Source organism: Petaurus breviceps, unplaced genomic scaffold (genome assembly GCF_028583685.1).
Source record: "Petaurus breviceps papuanus isolate PSGF00001 unplaced genomic scaffold, PetGlider_PUasm1.0 91133, whole genome shotgun sequence".
Lineage (NCBI taxonomy): Eukaryota > Metazoa > Chordata > Mammalia > Diprotodontia > Petauridae > Petaurus > Petaurus breviceps.
The window spans coordinates 72,229,139-72,245,797 of record NW_027187419.1 but is presented as its reverse complement, the minus strand read 5'-3'; positions in this window follow the sequence as shown (position 1 = coordinate 72,245,797).

The following is a 16,659-nucleotide window of genomic DNA, read 5'->3' as shown; positions in this document are numbered from 1 at the left end:
AAAGAAAAATGGTCTATGACTGCTTTAAATACTGAATTGTATAACATTTTGAAGAATTTTTAATGACAGGAATTAACTTTGGTATGGACAATATGCAAGAGTTGCTTATTTAAATTTTTTTTTTTTTGCTTTTTGGAGGGGGAAGGCAGGGCAATTGGGGTTTAGTTATTTGCCCAAGGTCACAACAGCTATTAAGTGGTAAGTGTCTGAAGCCACATTTGAACTCAGGTCCTCCTGACTCCAGAGCAGGTGCTCTATTCACTGTGCCAGCCAGCCTGCCCCCATTAAATTATCTTCTTAAGAGGGTTCATATTAAAAATTAAATGTAGTTGGGGCAGCCAGGTAGCACAGCAAGTAAGAGCACCCGCTCCAGTGTTGAGAAGACCTGGAGATCGAATCCCAGGCTCAGACACTTAGCACCCACCCAGAAACACCTGGCCGTGTAACCTTGAGCAAGTTACTTAACCCCAATTGCTTAGGGGTGGCCAGGTGACTTAGCGAGTAAGAGCACCGGCCCCAGTGTTGGGACGACCTGGAGATCGAATCCCGGGCTCAGACACTCAGCACCACACCCAGAAATAACTGGCCGTGTAACCTTGAGCAAGTTACTTAACCCCGATTGCTTAAAAATTAAAAAAAAAAATTAAATGTAGAACACAACTTAACAATAGCAGAATGTTCCTTAAAGTAAATATTAAAATTCTTAAAATTATGATTTCAAAGCAGTGTAGTTCCTGGTATTCCCCCTTTTGTTTGTGATCCCCTAGAAAAACTACCCTCGATTTGAGTGTGGGTCAGCATCTATTCAAAACCATAACCCCACTGATGAATACTCTTTTACTAAAGGATATGGTTTAGAGCAATACATTTGATCCAACAAGAAAGTAAATAGAAAAAAAAAAGGATCTCAAGCAGACACTGGTGCACCTTTCCTACAGATAGAGGAAAGACATGTACGCAGAGAATGTGTGACCAAGAAATGGACATAAATGGTAGACGTGTGCCATATTTTACATAAAAAGGTGGCATATATAGATGAAGGGTCTATATCAGAAACCTACATGACCATGTGGTGGAGACATGTCACCAGGACACACACCTTTAATTCTACAATGCTGCCAATACCCTCTGTTGATGGGTATCCTTTCTTTAAGCATCATTTCTTTGTTCTGTATTAACTATTTGATCTCTGTGCAATGTTTCTTGGGTGTCTCTATAGGTCATAATGCTTACTGACTTCTCTGACACCTTCTTTTAGGCTTCAGGTCTTTGGAGTTGTCATTTGGCTTTCTCTTCCTATGTAAGACGTGGTGACTGGGAAATGTCTCCTTGACAAAGGAAGTCTAAGTTCTTTTCATCTTTTCATCCATATCTGAGGCTCTCACACCCCACTAAGGGCAGCCAGCCAGCCAGTCTCCAAGCCAAGATTGTCTCTTCTTTTTACTACCTGTGTCTAGTGCTGATTCAAAGTGTTGGACAACTTTCTGACGCACTCACCTGAAACAACTATCTGAAAAAGTGTTAGAAAATTACTTTTAATTGCTGTTTAACACCAAATCCTGCCTCATGTTGCACCAAAACCCTTTCTGAGGACTCTTCCCAACAAATTCCTCAATATATAGGCTGGGGCTATGAATAGTGCATCCCATTCCCAAGGTCTTCTTTAATTGGCATGCAAACAAACTTAAGTAAGAAAAAAACTGTTGAAAAATGCAACATCATTAAATCTCTTCACTCTTCTGGTTCACACCACTGCCTTTATTGTGTGTGTGTGTGTATATATTGACCAATACAACAACAAAACACGCTGGTTTAGGTGCTATAATCTAATCAGTGCAAAAGCTCCTTCCTCTCTACAGTAATGAGACTGACTTGGGGTATTATCTATTATCATTATCCTAAGTTTGTAGTCACTTCATACCTAGTTTTTTTCCCCCTGTGGAATCATAGTTCCTAAATCATTATAGTATACATGAAAATATTATTTATATAAGTTTGTTTTGGGAAAAGCAACTAATGTATAGTGATAGCTACATCATAAGCTATTATTGTGGGTCAGTAAAATGTCTCTGTTATAAAATATTGAATTTTTGTTATGATTACATTCACTATAACTGAATTCGACCTGTATATCTAGCCAACCTCCATTGTTTCATTTATCCCTATTGCTGACTCTTCAGTTTCCTGACATGGATAATCAACAAATATGTGAACAGCCACTACATTAAAGATGCTGTTCGGAGATCTGAGAAATGCAAAGAATTAAATGCCCTCCCTTCAAGACCTTACAATACAAGATATACACATGCGATATGTTTAAAACCAGCACAAAAGCTTAATAATATATAGGGTTAGCAAACTATAGCTCTTGGGTTGAGGTCTGTTTTTTTCATGTTTCATGAATTAAGAATATTTTTGTTTATGTTTTTAAAGTAAAATTTTATTGTATTTTAAAATATAACAACCATTCTTATCCCAACTGACAGACAAGTCATGGGCTGGTTTTGGCCCTCAGGTTATTTTTTGCCATTGCCTGCGATATGATAACTTTAATCAGTTAGCGTGTGACTAATTACTAAATGAATATTACAAAGTGCTTAGTATTTCAGAAGAGGGAAAGACCACTAAGGGCTATAATAATAAGAAAAGGTTTAAAAAGTGATCAACTTGAAATATGGATACATTTTGGATAGAAAGAAGGGGTTTTTTGTGTTTTTTTTTTTAGTACAATGGAAGAGGGCTATATTTGGAGTCAGAAGACCTTTGTTCAAATCCCAACTGCCACACACTACCTGTGTAACTTTGGACACATTGTTTCCCTTTCTGAGCCTTTTTCCTCATCTATAAAATGGGGCGGGGGTACAATATATAGTTTCAGAAGTCCCTTCCAGCTCCTAATATGTGTTCCTATAAAGGGAAGGGCATCATAAATGGAAGGAATGGAACAAATAAAAAAGTGGAGTGGCAAAAAAGTCTAAGGCATCTCAGGAGATAGCAGACAAAGCAATTTGGCTGAAACGGTTTGTAAAGGCAAGTAATTTGAAATAAATCTGGAAATTTTGGATGGGGCCAAACTCTAAAGCTAAAGAGTTTGGTATTTGTATCATAGACAAGTCAAGTGATTAAGCATATAGAAAATGTTTACTATGTTCCAGGCACTGTGCTACACACTGGAATAAAAATTCCAACTTAAAGACTATCCTGTCTTCAAGGAGTGTACATTCTAGTTGGAGAAGACAAGAAATTTTAAAAAAGCTGAAAATGTGGTAGCAAGGGAGAAAGGAAGGTACCCAGCTCTGGGGCATGGTAGAGGAAATCTGGAAAGTCGAGCATGCAACCTGAAGAGGAGGGAAGACATTGAAGAACTGAGCATCTTCCTCAAAATGGAGGTTCTGAGAGAACCAGCCAATCAGAAGGAGACGCTGCAGGGCAGACAGTACTTCACATATGAAAAGTAGTCATTGTAATGGCAAGGGAGTTTGAAGATCTTCCCTGCCCCTTAATGGGCTTCAAGTGGAACCCAACAGGAGGGGTTTGATTGGGGGGAGACTTGTTTTTCAGGAAGACCCACACCTTTCATTACTTTGTAATTATTCAGTGGGTCATGAAGGTTGTGATGTCCTCTGATACTGAAGAAGGGGGTATGTATGCTCTGAGGTGAGGTTTTGCTTTGAATCTTGCTTATGGGAAGAGTTGTGTAATTTGGCCAGATGAGACTCTGGGGAGCCATTGAGCCCCCTAATTTTGAAAACCCAGATGCTGATACTTCTCTCTCTGGTAACTAACTAGGTATATATGTAATGGTCAGACATCTAGAAACCCTGTCTCTTGGTCTGTCAAATTGTTATTTTCTCTGTCTGCATTTTTTGTCTACTTGTAATTTCTGTTTGTATTTTCTGAAGTTCAGGGTGCTAGCTTTTTCCCCTGAACAAAGTGAAGCAGATCAAAGAACTGCTGCTAACAGCCATCCTGTGTATGCTAGGGTGCTTGCTGTTACACTCATGTGGCAGTAAGCTCCCAGGTCAAAGAGGTTTCTATAACAGTAATAGGAACAATAGGGTGGCAGTGGAGGTTTTTGAACAGGGGAAATAACCATCAAGATTCCATTTCAGGAATGTTAATTTGGCAGTAATGTATAAGATAGATTGGAGAAAGAGAATGGAGATAAGGAATCTAGATGGGAAGCTATTTCAGACATCTAGGATATTTCTTCTTCTTTTGCTTTTTGGAGGGGAGAAGGTAGGGCAGTTGGGGCTAAGTGACTTGCCCAAGGTCACATGGCTAGTTTTGTGTTAAGTGTCTGAGGCTGGATTTGAACTCAGGTCCTCCTGACTCCAAGGTCGGTGCTCTATTCACTGTGCCACCAAGCAGCCCAATCTAGGACATTTCTAAGGAAAAACTGACAGTGAAAAACAACTGAGTGTTGCAGATTGATTCAATACAGGTTGGACATTGGAAAAGGATTATGAGGCAAAAGGAGATGAGGCTTATGAGGTCTTTGATATCTTATTTAAAAATTTTATTGAGAGGGGCAGCTAGGTGGCAGTGAATAGAGCACTGGTCCTGAAGTGAGGAGGACCTGAGTTCAAATTCGGCCACAAACACTTAACACAAAAAACTAGCCATGTGACATTGGGCAAGTTACTTAACCCCAATTGCCCTACCTTCCCCCTCCAAAAAAATTTATTGAGGAGAGTCTTCCTGTGTATTCCTCAATGTATCCTGCCCTTCAGGTTTTATTGATACTCTGTTTCCTATCTTTACCCACTCTTTCTTTTTTTTTTTTTCCAATGTGAATATCTGATGGAATTCTAGCAAGAGATTAGGATTTGAATGAGGGCAATGTTGTAATGAATGTAATGTATCCAGCTCAAATGTCCTGCCAGGCCCATGTAACCCTTTTATACTCTTCCTTAGGGAAATATATTATTGTTTTTTAAATGTTATTAAAATTTAATAAATACCTAATTATGCATGGCATGGTGCTAAGCACCATTTAGAAAGAAATACACTAGTTTGGACCCTCTAGGAGTATACAATCTAAGCCAGAGAGATAGATGAAAACCTATGTGAAGGTCAAAGAAGAATAGAAGCATTACATTAATACTGTACATAAATAGATATCAAGACATTTATATAACATACAAATAAAGTGTGTTTTAGGGGCTGAAGGCAAGTGTTAGCACATAATTGTGGTAATCAGAGAATGTAGGAAATCCAGGTCTAAAACAGTCAGGGAAAGAGAATAAATAGCACCTCTGATTCATTCAGGAAGACTCTCTACAGGAAGCAGACTTTCAGGAGCTGACTAAATGATAGGAGAGAGCTGACTGGGTGAGAGAAGACATTCTAGATATCCAGCATGGATTTTGGAAAAGATTTAGAGCTAGAAAGGAAAGGATCACAGACTCTCAGAGTTGGAAGGTACCACAAAAGCTATCTAGTCTAAACTGTGCCCCATACCCTCTGAAATTTAATCATCCAGCTTTCCTATCAAGTCTGCCAGTTAGGGAAACCCATTATCTTTGAAGGCAGCCCATTCCACTTTTCATATATCAAGCTTTGTAACATCCACCCATTGTTCTTACTTCTATCTTTGGATCTAAGGAGGTCAAGCCTAATCTTTTGTTCTACCTGGAAGCATTTCAAATACAGACAGCATCATGTTCCTGCTAAGTCTTCTCTTCTACAGGCCAGACAGTCCCAAAGAAGCCATGTAGGGCAACACCCTCATTTTACAACGTAGAAACTAGTCAGGTGAAGTGAATTCCCTAATGTCATGGAAATAGTAGGTAGGAAAGCTAGGATTTGAACCCAGGACCCACAAATATAATTTCAGTTCTCTTTCCACTATACCATACGACCTCTGGAGAATGCTTTGTTTGTGTAAATGTTCTTAATAGGCCTCATTGGTAGAGACTAAACGTGATATTGGATGAAGATGAGGATCTTAAAACTTGATTAATGGGGGGAGGGAAGGTGAGTTACTACACCAGATACTAAGTAGACTATTGCCATTATCAAAATTTCAGGCAAAGAAGACATTTTATTTTTTTGTGGTGAGTTTTTTTTACAAAGAATCCATATTTTCTAAAATTTGTCTGTAGTTTCAGAACTTTCAAATGCACAACTGGAGCCATCACCCGACTAGCTCAGAGGTTCTTAACCTTTTTTTGTGTCCCAGATCCCTTTGACAATCTGGTGAAGCCTATGAACCCTTTGTCAGAAGAATATTTTAAAATATTTAAAGAAAATTATAAATTTTTCACTTAGAGGTTAGTGAAAATAAAGATGTGATTCTTTCCCATCCAAATTCACAGACTCTCCCCAAAAAACTACCTATTTTAACCCCAGGTTAAAATCCCTGCACTAAAAGCTATATTACTGATACTACATAAATGGTCACTGGGCATCTTCTAGTACTGATTCTTGGTATCAGACACAGACAGGTAAAGGGGATACAAACTAAGCACTTTTCAAATCTTAAAACTCTATTAAATCCTAACCCTTATTATATTCTTTTGATCACATATCAGAGAAGGGATACCAAAAATGTTGCAGTTTCATGGAGTGTTGTGGGATCATCTCAAAAGAATTCACAGACTCTGCAAACCATCTTCAATCTTAGCAAAGCATTTATTGAGAATTACACCTCTTAGGAAGTGGGCTGAGTTCCAAGTAGGAACCAGCAATTTCACCATGTCAAGACAGGCAATTTTATAGAGTATATGATGCTGATTATACAAGAGAAAATATGAATAATAAAAAGTCAGGAGGGGTTTGTCAAGGGATTAGGTAATAGTGGAGGGGTCCCAGCCTCTGTAGAACTGCATATGCAATTTCCCATAATGCATACAGAAAAACACACTTGTGTGTGTGTATATGTGTGTGTGTGAGTGTGTGTGACAATAATATTATAATAAGTCTCTATGTCATAATTTCACCTAAAGGACAGCTTTTGCTGTCACTGCACAGGTACCTACTTAGGGAAAGTCCTTTCTATTGTTTTGGGGTCCACTGTTGGGAACCTAGATGGCAATATAGAAGCAGGAAAACTCAGTGAGCTCCCCTCATAACCACCTCAAATACCTATAAAATATGACTCTAAACAAATTTTAGAGCTACAGAACCCACAAAGTGACAGAGAGAAACAAATTTCCTGCTGAAGGCAGCCTGGCAGGCAGACAGGAAAGGTTCATTGCAGTGCACTGGGAGCAGAGCCCAGCCCCATGTGAGCCTGAGGTTTTAGTCCCAGGGCAGCCCCGATCAGCAGCGGCTGGAGGGGACTTCAGGAGAGTGGATCACCAGCAGCAGTGGCGGTTTCCAGAATTATCAACCCATAAATGCTAAAGAAAAAGTGAGAGGTCAGTGTAGAACTCTGTTGGAACTAGGGGGGACAGAGGTGTGGTCCGGCCCCAGGAGGGAAAAGTGGTGGAGGTGCGGCAGCCGTGCAGCTGCCTCCTTGTGGCTGCTTCAGAGCTCCTGGCCTGTGGATTGGGGGCGGGGGGGCAAGCAACCATTCAGAGGGTAATCACTCTTGCTTTAACCTGCCTGGATCTGGATTGTGGTCTTGGGTAGTGGTCCTGAGGTTTGTGACCAGTGAGTCAGAGTGTGTGGGGGCTGTAGAGATGGCGCCCTCCTAATAGCTCCAGCAGCTGCAAAAACCCCAGCAATTAGGGACAAAACTCTCCCTTCTGGAAGCAGAGTCCTACTGTGGCAAAGAGCTTAAAAGTCAAGTAATTGAGTGACAACATGAGCAAGCAAAGGAAGTAAAGCAAGCACAGCAGTCAAACCTTAGGTTCCTTTTTGGGGGAACAAAAAGGATCAAAGCATGGAATAGGAGAAAGACAACAAAGTCAGAACTCCTGCATCAAAAGCTTCCAAGAAAAACATGACTTGGTTACAGGCCATGGAGGAGCTCAAGGAAGATTTTGAAAATCAAGTAAGAGAAGTAGAGGAAAACTTGGGAAGAGAAATGAGAATGATACAAGAAAATCATGAAAAGAGAGTCAACAACCTGAATGAAGAAAATAACAGCTTAAAAAATAGATTAATTCAAATGGCAAAAGAGGCCCAAAAAGCCAGTGAGGAAAAGAATGCCTTAAAAATTTGAATATGCCAGATGGAAAAAGAATTTCAAAAACTCACGGAAGAGACTCATTCCTTCAGAATTATACTGGAGCAAATGGAAGCTAATGACTTTATAAGAAATCAAGATACTATTAAACAGATCCAAACAAATGAAAAAATAGAAGACAATGTGAAATATCTTATTGTTTTGGGGCCCACATTCTGCTCAGGCATCCTGGGGGTGCTACTTTCTGAATGACTGGCTATTGTGGGCCTGTCTGAGACTAGATGGGTGGTTGTGGTCAGGTGCATGGACACACCTGCTGTTTCTGTGAGTAATATGAGGAAATTGAGTCTGGGAATGGGAGTCTGTGGTGTGGTTAAAGCCAGATTTTGTGTTCAAATCAGGACATGCCTGCTGATCAGTGAGGCCATAAGGAAGTTAGAATACTGGGGCTGGGGAGAGCTTTATTAGTATTCCATCATATCTTTGTAAAATTAGTCTGAAAGATATTTTTTAAATCAAACAAACTATCAATCCTATGTAAATTTTTAAAAATAACACTAAAATGTGGAAAATACATTTTGTTTCCATGACCAGTAGGCATTGACTAGGAATAAGGCTCCTGGCCATAATTTGTCCTAGGATCTCACTACAAATCATAGCATGCTAATTACTTGTATTCTATCTACAACTGATCCTTTATTAAAATAGAATGAAAAGAGAAATAGGAAGCTTGCTTGGCTCCTTGGTTAATCAGTTATCAAGAGTCAGAGGTTTGGTCACCATGGAAACTAGAAGCTGATTTTTGAAAGGCAAAAGAACCTTTCCTCCACTTATTTCAAGGAGATTTTTATAGAATTATATTCTCCTTGAAAACAAAACAGGGAAACACACCTTTGCATATATTATATTGTACGCCATCTTTTAGAGTAGAATGTGCACCTGGCTTTTAAATGGTTTAATTTTAGGGAAAAAATTCAGTAGAGATTTTGAAGGCCAGGAAGAGGAAACATGCTGGAAGTAAGGCTTTCAGCTGGACTAGACTTTGGCACTTCTGGGAACAATGCCAAGAAAATAGGCTTCTCATATGCAAACTGATGGTTTTGACATATGCTGAAGTATGTATTCCAGGCAGCTGTCAGGGAAATGTTTTCCCATCTATGACTATTTCTTCCTAAGAGAGTCTTCTTTTTTTGAGGGGAGGCTCGCTAAAATGTTAGAACCTCCTCTTGTTGGTCATTTCATAGCCAATTTCTCTGTATGAAAATAATCATGAAACCAAAAAAGTTTCTGTGACAAGTCTTTTAGGTCCTGGGCCATTTGCTTAGTGCCTGATTGCAGGTACCAAAATGTCAAATAAAACAAAATTCTCTTAGAGTATCTTCTTTGGTCCAAGACAAAAGCATTACTTAAAAAGAGAAAAAATAGGGAAAGTAGAAAGCCTTGGCTTGTCGATATGTTACAATACGTACAAAAAAAGCAAGCATGAGCTCATTTTGTTCTCTCTCCCTTCTTCCTTCAAAGAACTGCTGGTTGTTCATGTGGGAGGTACTGATCCATTTTATAAAAGGAAGGTTGAGTAAGAAGAAACATCTCTATCATATTTACATTTTGGGGGAGCAATTACCAAATAATCTTTAAAATATTTAGCCTATGTTTATTTACAGTCATAAGAACAGAGGTTAATGTGGTTGAAAGATTGATTTTTATTTACCTCCTAATGGAACATTTTAAATGAATTGCTCCTTTGTGATATTTAACAGTTGAAAGAATTGTTTGAATCATTATCTAGCTGAAGCAGGTACTTGAGATTCTTAACCATGAGATGAAGTTCTCATTTTTGTAAGGTCTTGAGAGGCACAAACCAGACTAAGGACTGAGGTTGGGCAGATAACATAAAAGGCTTTTCATTGCTTTAGGAACAATTGTTTTGTTGTCCTGGGTTTTGTTTTAAATGATGTCAATTGAAGTGTGTAGAAAATTATATATAAACAAATGTTGAGTTAAAAAATGTTGGCTTACTATGTAAAGAAATCCTAGACATCCCCTCTGATATTATGCAAGTGGGTATTGCTAATGGATTTACCACAACCTGAAAGATCTTGAAATGAAACCTAGTTATGTGAGAAGAGTTACTTGTGGGTAGAGAATTTCTATCTTGATCCTTATAGCTCACTCTCTGAAGCAAGAAGTCTCAGTTTCAACACAAATATTATTGTATGCAATAATCTCCCCAGCTCCCCTTTAAAAACTGAGTCACAGAATCAGAATGACAAGAATATGTTTATACTACTTATCAATTCTCCCTAGGATAGGAAAAACCTATTACAAAATATGCTATAAAATGGTTTTCTGTGAAAGGCTTTGTCAGCAGAGTATGCAGCTACTAAGATATCATATTAAGAGATTTGCACTTGGTACCTTGGCTATGGTCCATTTCAGGCTGGAAAAATTCTCATTGTTGTCTAACCAAGCAAACTAACTCCAGAAAGAATAGCATACATCCAGGGGGGGGGGGGGGGGAAGGGAAGGTATTTGTAGAATGAAATGCTTACCATTTCATTAACTTAGAAAGTTCATACAAATGCACAATTCAAGAGCTTTTAAACATTAACACTTTGGATTGATTTAACATATTTTGTGCCTTAAGGATAATTCTTCATGTGAGAACGAAAGCTTACTAATGCTAATGAATTCCCTTTGGCATTCTAGAAAAATGAAACAGAAAAGCAACTTCAGGCTTCCAGAAGTAAATTGTTGTCTATGAAAAATATCATCTGGATTTCCAAATTTTTCAGTACATAAATGCAGACCATAATCTTAGTAAATGACAGCTCTGGCAGAAAATTCATCACCTTGCCTCTCAGAATTTAGTTAGGCCAATGTTCAGACTGTGGGCATAGAGTTGGCCCCTGATATTTCAGTTTTTCCAACAGAGGAAGTACTGCTAGAGCTTCTGCTCCAGTAGAATAACTTTCAAGAACCCAGGATTATTCCCATAAGAAATTAGACCAAGACTTTAAGGAATAGTCAATGGAGTTGTAGGAACATGAGCACACTAATGCATTTTGGGTGGTGTTATGAATTGGTAGAAACCATACCAGAAAGCAATTTGGAATTATGCAGAATAGCTAAAATATCCAAATACTTTTAACCAGAGATTCCACTGCTAAATATATGTTCCAAAAAGGAAGGAAGAAAGGAAGGAAGGAACAATATATTTCCAGGCCCTGTGCTAAGTGCTTGAATGCAAATCCCCAAGCAAAAAGAAAAATAGTCTCTTCTCACAAGAAGTTTACATGGGGGAAAACAGCACACAGGGAGTTGAAAACAAGGGTTGGAAAGGCTTTCTTGACTGTCACCTCCCCACTCAGTAAGCAGTTCATCACTTTCATAGTAGCAATAAGAATTAACTTCCTGTGGAGCGGCTAGGTGGTGCAGTGAGTAAAGCTCTGGCCCTGGAGTCAGGAGACCCTGAGTTCCGTTCCGGCCTCAGACACTTAGCACCCACACAAAAAAACTAGCCGTGTAACCTTGGGCAAGTTACTTAACCCCAATTGCCCTCCAAAAAGCAAAACAAACAAATAAAAAACAGAATTACCTTCCTCAAGGATTCAGATCAATAAAACAAATACTTGTTGAGAATTGCCACATGCCAATTCATATACATGTGCAATGAATGAGCAAATCACTGGGGAGAAAAAAAGATCATTCATATAACTTTTCAGAATAATGTAATGGATCTATGTTAGCATTTTCCAAACTAATTGGCCATGGAGTACTTTCAAGATTGAACTATATATATATATATTTTACTAAGATTGAATTATATTGACAGAACCAACTATTTCTGATCTGGGGATGCTGGAGATATAAACTCATACAGGAGAAAGGGAGAACTGAGGAAAATTTGGAATGAATTAAAGGAAATTGTTTTCATGCCAAAAAAATATTGCCACACAAGCATTTTTGATGGGTAATTTAGCAGTTAAAATTTTAGAGGGGGTAAATAGCCACTAGCATAAAAATTTTCTCACATAGCCCCTATTCATACCCACATCCTTCAGAATACCAAATTTCTACAAAGCACATTTTGGGAAAATCTACTATAGGGAGTTTACTTGTTCCTATCTTCATCTTAATCCTGGGTTTTAAAAGCTTTCTACTAGCAGCTGTCTCCCTCCCTTACCTGAGTTATGCATCAGCATAACTGTAAATCCTAGGCTTCCAACAAGGTTGGGAGAAGAGTTCTTAAGAATAGACCAAGCCGGGGCGGCCAGGTGGCTCAGTGAGTAAGAGCACCGGCTCCAGTGTCGGGATGACCTGGATCAAATCTGGGCTTGGATACTCAGCACCACACCCAGAAATAATAACTGGCCGTGTAACCTTGAGCAAGTTACTTAACCCCGATTGCTTTAAAAAAAAAAAAAGAATAGACCAAGCCCTATGCCCTATTTAGGGTATAGAAAGAAAGAAGAAAAGGACCAATATGTTCAAAAACATTTTCGTAGCTCTTTTCATAGTATCCTGGGTGCCCATCTACTGGATACTATTTATGAATATGATAGAATATCTTTGTGTCATAAGAAGTGATGAAATGAACACTTTCAGAGAAAACTCGGAAGACCTCTGAGAACTAATGCAGAGTGAACTGAGAAGAATTAGAACAATTTATTCAATGACAACATTATAAGTAAAGACAACTTTAAAGGATTTTAGAATTCTGATCAGTGCAAAGAATAATCATAAATCCAGAAAACTAAAGATAAAAACACATCATTCACCTCTTGCTAGAAAACTAATGGACTTAACATGGGAAATAAAATATACATTTTTGGTCATGGCCAATGTAGAAATTTGTTTTGCCAGAGTATGCATATTTATTAGGAGGATTTTCTTCTTCTTGTTGTTGTTCAGTGGTAGGAAGGCAGAGGGAAGTAGAGATAATAAATGCTTGTAAAATTAATCAATTAATTTAAAGAATAGGTCAAGCCTAGGAATGATCTATGTAGATGGAAACAACCCATTTCCAAATTTTCCTCATTTCCAACTAAGAAGACCTCAGCCTACTACTCTCATTCTATTGATCTCTTGAACCATAGAATTTCGTAGTTGGAAGATGCCCCAAAAGCCATCTACTTCCAGCCTCACAAATAACTAACTAAATTTACAATTTAGAGGCAGAAGAATTTCCATAGGAGAAGTGAAATTGATAGCAGAACTTAGATAAGGACAAAACTATAAAGTCACAGCAACCTGAGGTCATTTACTATATGGAAAGAATGACTATGCAATTCAGCATCCTTGAAGAAAACACTGAATTCTGGCATGCTAAGATAATTAATGTTTGTAATGATGACCTTGAGTCATCAAGGAAAGGTTAAATTATATTAAATGTCTTATTTTTAAGAGGCAATTATGCATTGATATAGAAATGTTTCCATTAATATAATATAGTAAAAAGAAGTTTAAAATCTTAAAGGAGAAAGCCAATTATATGGAAAATTCACTCAGTGAAACATTTACTAGAAGATACCAGATAAATGGTTCTTTGATGTAGTAGTCTGTTTAAAGGGAGACTGTGGTATATTTGAATGAGAACTAGCTCTGGAGTCAGAGGAAAAGGCTAACAATATTGCCTCTGATATTTACCAGCTGTATAACTTTGAGCAAGTATATTAACTGTCCTGGGTATCGGTTTCCTCATCCACAAAATGAGGTGGACTCTGACTTCCCTTCCAGCTCAAAATTTATGATAAAGTATCCTGGGTCCATCCCTGGTAGGCCTTGTATTTTCACGTTTTACTTTTCTTTAAATGAACAGAAGTTAGTTATAGTGATTGTTCAATCTCTGGATCTCAGCAGGGATTTAGGAATACAAGGATAAGACTACTATGTCCAGTCGAAAATCTCAGTCACAAAAGGAACCACAGAAAGGAACATGCCAGTTATAACAATCTGTCTTCTTTCCTGAAAACTCCCGTATTTACTGTCCCCTTACTCCCCTCATGGCATTTTTAGGCAGGCTTCTATCCTGATTCTTCCACGTCATCCTATCTATTTGGCTTCTCTGATTCTCTAGCTTTGACAAGCTTTATTTCTTGATAACAGCTTCTGACTGTTCCCCTGCTTTTCAGCACCCTGGTGAAAGGTAACAAGCTAGCCATATACGGGCTCTTACTCAGCCCAGGCAACAATGAATGTCTATTGACCCTTTTATCCTAATGAATAGTAGCAGGATTTGACATTTGTGGGCACTCAATGAACTGTGTGGGATCCTGGAGAAAGCTGTGAATGTCTACATATAAGTAATTGGTTTTGTTTACATGGAAAATTTTCTAAGGCATTTCAGAAATTCACACACTAAATTGAAAGATTCCTGTTTTTCATGTTTTTAAAAAGGTTCTGCCTCTGGGCTCCATCTTTCAACATAGGTGGGTCCTCCAAAACATGATACTCAGGCACTAACCTAAAGAAAAGATAGACTGTGATCAATTCTCATCATCAAATTTTAACCTGAATATATTGGTCAGTTTAGAGCTAAACTACAAATCCCACTAATCCTGTTCAGATTCTCTCAAATTAGTGGAACCCCATATGAAAATGATTATTTCCTAAGGATACATAGGACAAGATTTGTCTCCTGAACAAGTGCCCAGGATCTTAGTCACATTTCATTCATAATTCTAAAAGAAACTGCTTGGCTGCCATAAGGAATGACTAACAAGTTGAATTCATCTTCCTTCCTTCAAACTATATCAAGGGCACCACCATCCTTCTAGTTTCTTAGCTTTGTGCCTTCAAACCTTCACTCTTCACTCTCCCTCATACTCCCCATATTCAATATGTTGCCAAGTACTGTTGATCCTACTCAGATGAAATTTCTCACATCTATCCACTTTTGACCACCCTAATTCCGACTGTTGTTACCTCTTACCTGGACTACTCCAAGAGCTTCCTAATTAGATTCCGAGCTTCTAGATTTCCTTTTTCCAATCCATCCTCCATACAAAGTATGTCAAAGAAATCTTCCTGAAGAACAAGACTGATTACATCACTTCCATGCCCAAGAACCTTTTATGTTTCTCTAGTGCCTCCAGGACAGACTTGCACAATTTGGCAGTATGTAGGGGCCAAAATTAAAACAAGCTAAACATCTTCAGGCTGCAGATAGGTTTTTAGTGACTCACTTTCCAAGTAAAAGTATAATTAATGATTAAACTATTTCTCAAAAATACTTTTTTATCAGGACAAAATCCAGAAACTACAATCAGCAAACACTTCTTTATGAAGTCCCCTTCAGGAAAAAACTTCCCAGCAGCAGGAATTTCTTTAGAAATCTGAAAACTAACTTTACTTTCTTGGAAAATCCTTATTTCCCACTGAGATTTTTCAACAATCTGGAGGCTTTAATTTGTTTTTCATTGGTGTACAATTTGCTTAAGTCAGATTGCTTTGATTTGAAATGGCAATGGAGATTGTATTCCTTCAGAACAGCTATTACTTTTTGACAAACAAGGCACAATATTCTGTCTCTCATGTTAAGTAAACAAGTATCTCTTTGTTCACTCTGGATTAAATACTCTTATGTTCTGATTCAAACTTCCATTTCCTTTTATTATCCATTTTACAAAGTCACCCACAAAACTTTAATGTTAGAACCAAAACATCTCTACAGCAACTGCTCAGATACAAAGAAATACTAAACTGAGTGTCTCACCTTGGAGAGAACACTAGGCACCCATGTAACTTGGAGGGTGGCTGTGCAGTAAGGCAGGGAAAGAAACCCTCATGTTGTTGCCACTCATTACATAGTGGGTATCAGCCTGTGTTGGCATGTGGCTACTCACTTTGTCCCTGTTCAACGCTAGTAACAACCAAAAACACAGGGAAAAGATATGACACTCACTCCTCTCAGACTAAAGTCAGACTGACAACAGTTGGTTGCCACAGGTCATAGGTTAAACAAGAGAGAATACACAGTAGCAATACAACCACCAAGTTACATGATGGGCACAATAGTGACTGGTGGAAGGCGGATTAAATGGGGCATGGACAAAGCATTCGTTAGATCTTTGCTTTCTTTTACATTCTCTACATTTTTGGCAGGCCACCCAAAATCCTTTGACTAGCTGCAAATGACCCGCAAGCCATATGTTGTGCAGCCCTGCTCTAGGATAACATACAAACATTTAAAATATTCTACCATGTGACTCCAATTTACCTTTCTAGGTTTGCTGCATTCTATTCCCCTTAGTATACTCTACCTTAAAGCCAAAGTGGTCTACTTAATATTCTATTTCCTGCCTCTGTGAGTCTGCATAGGCTACTCCCAACTCTAGAATGCACCATCTGCCTCTGGAGTCATCTTAGGCTTCCCTGCCTTCATAGAATGCACTCTCTCATCTCCTCCACCTCTCAGAAACACAACCTTCCTTCAAAGCTCCCCTCAGGCATAATTTCTTAGAGGAAGTCTTTACTGACTCATTGATCCCTTTAGTACTTAGTATTTTATTCTCTCTTCCTTCTCCTCAAATTACACACACACACACACACACACACACACACACACACACACACACACA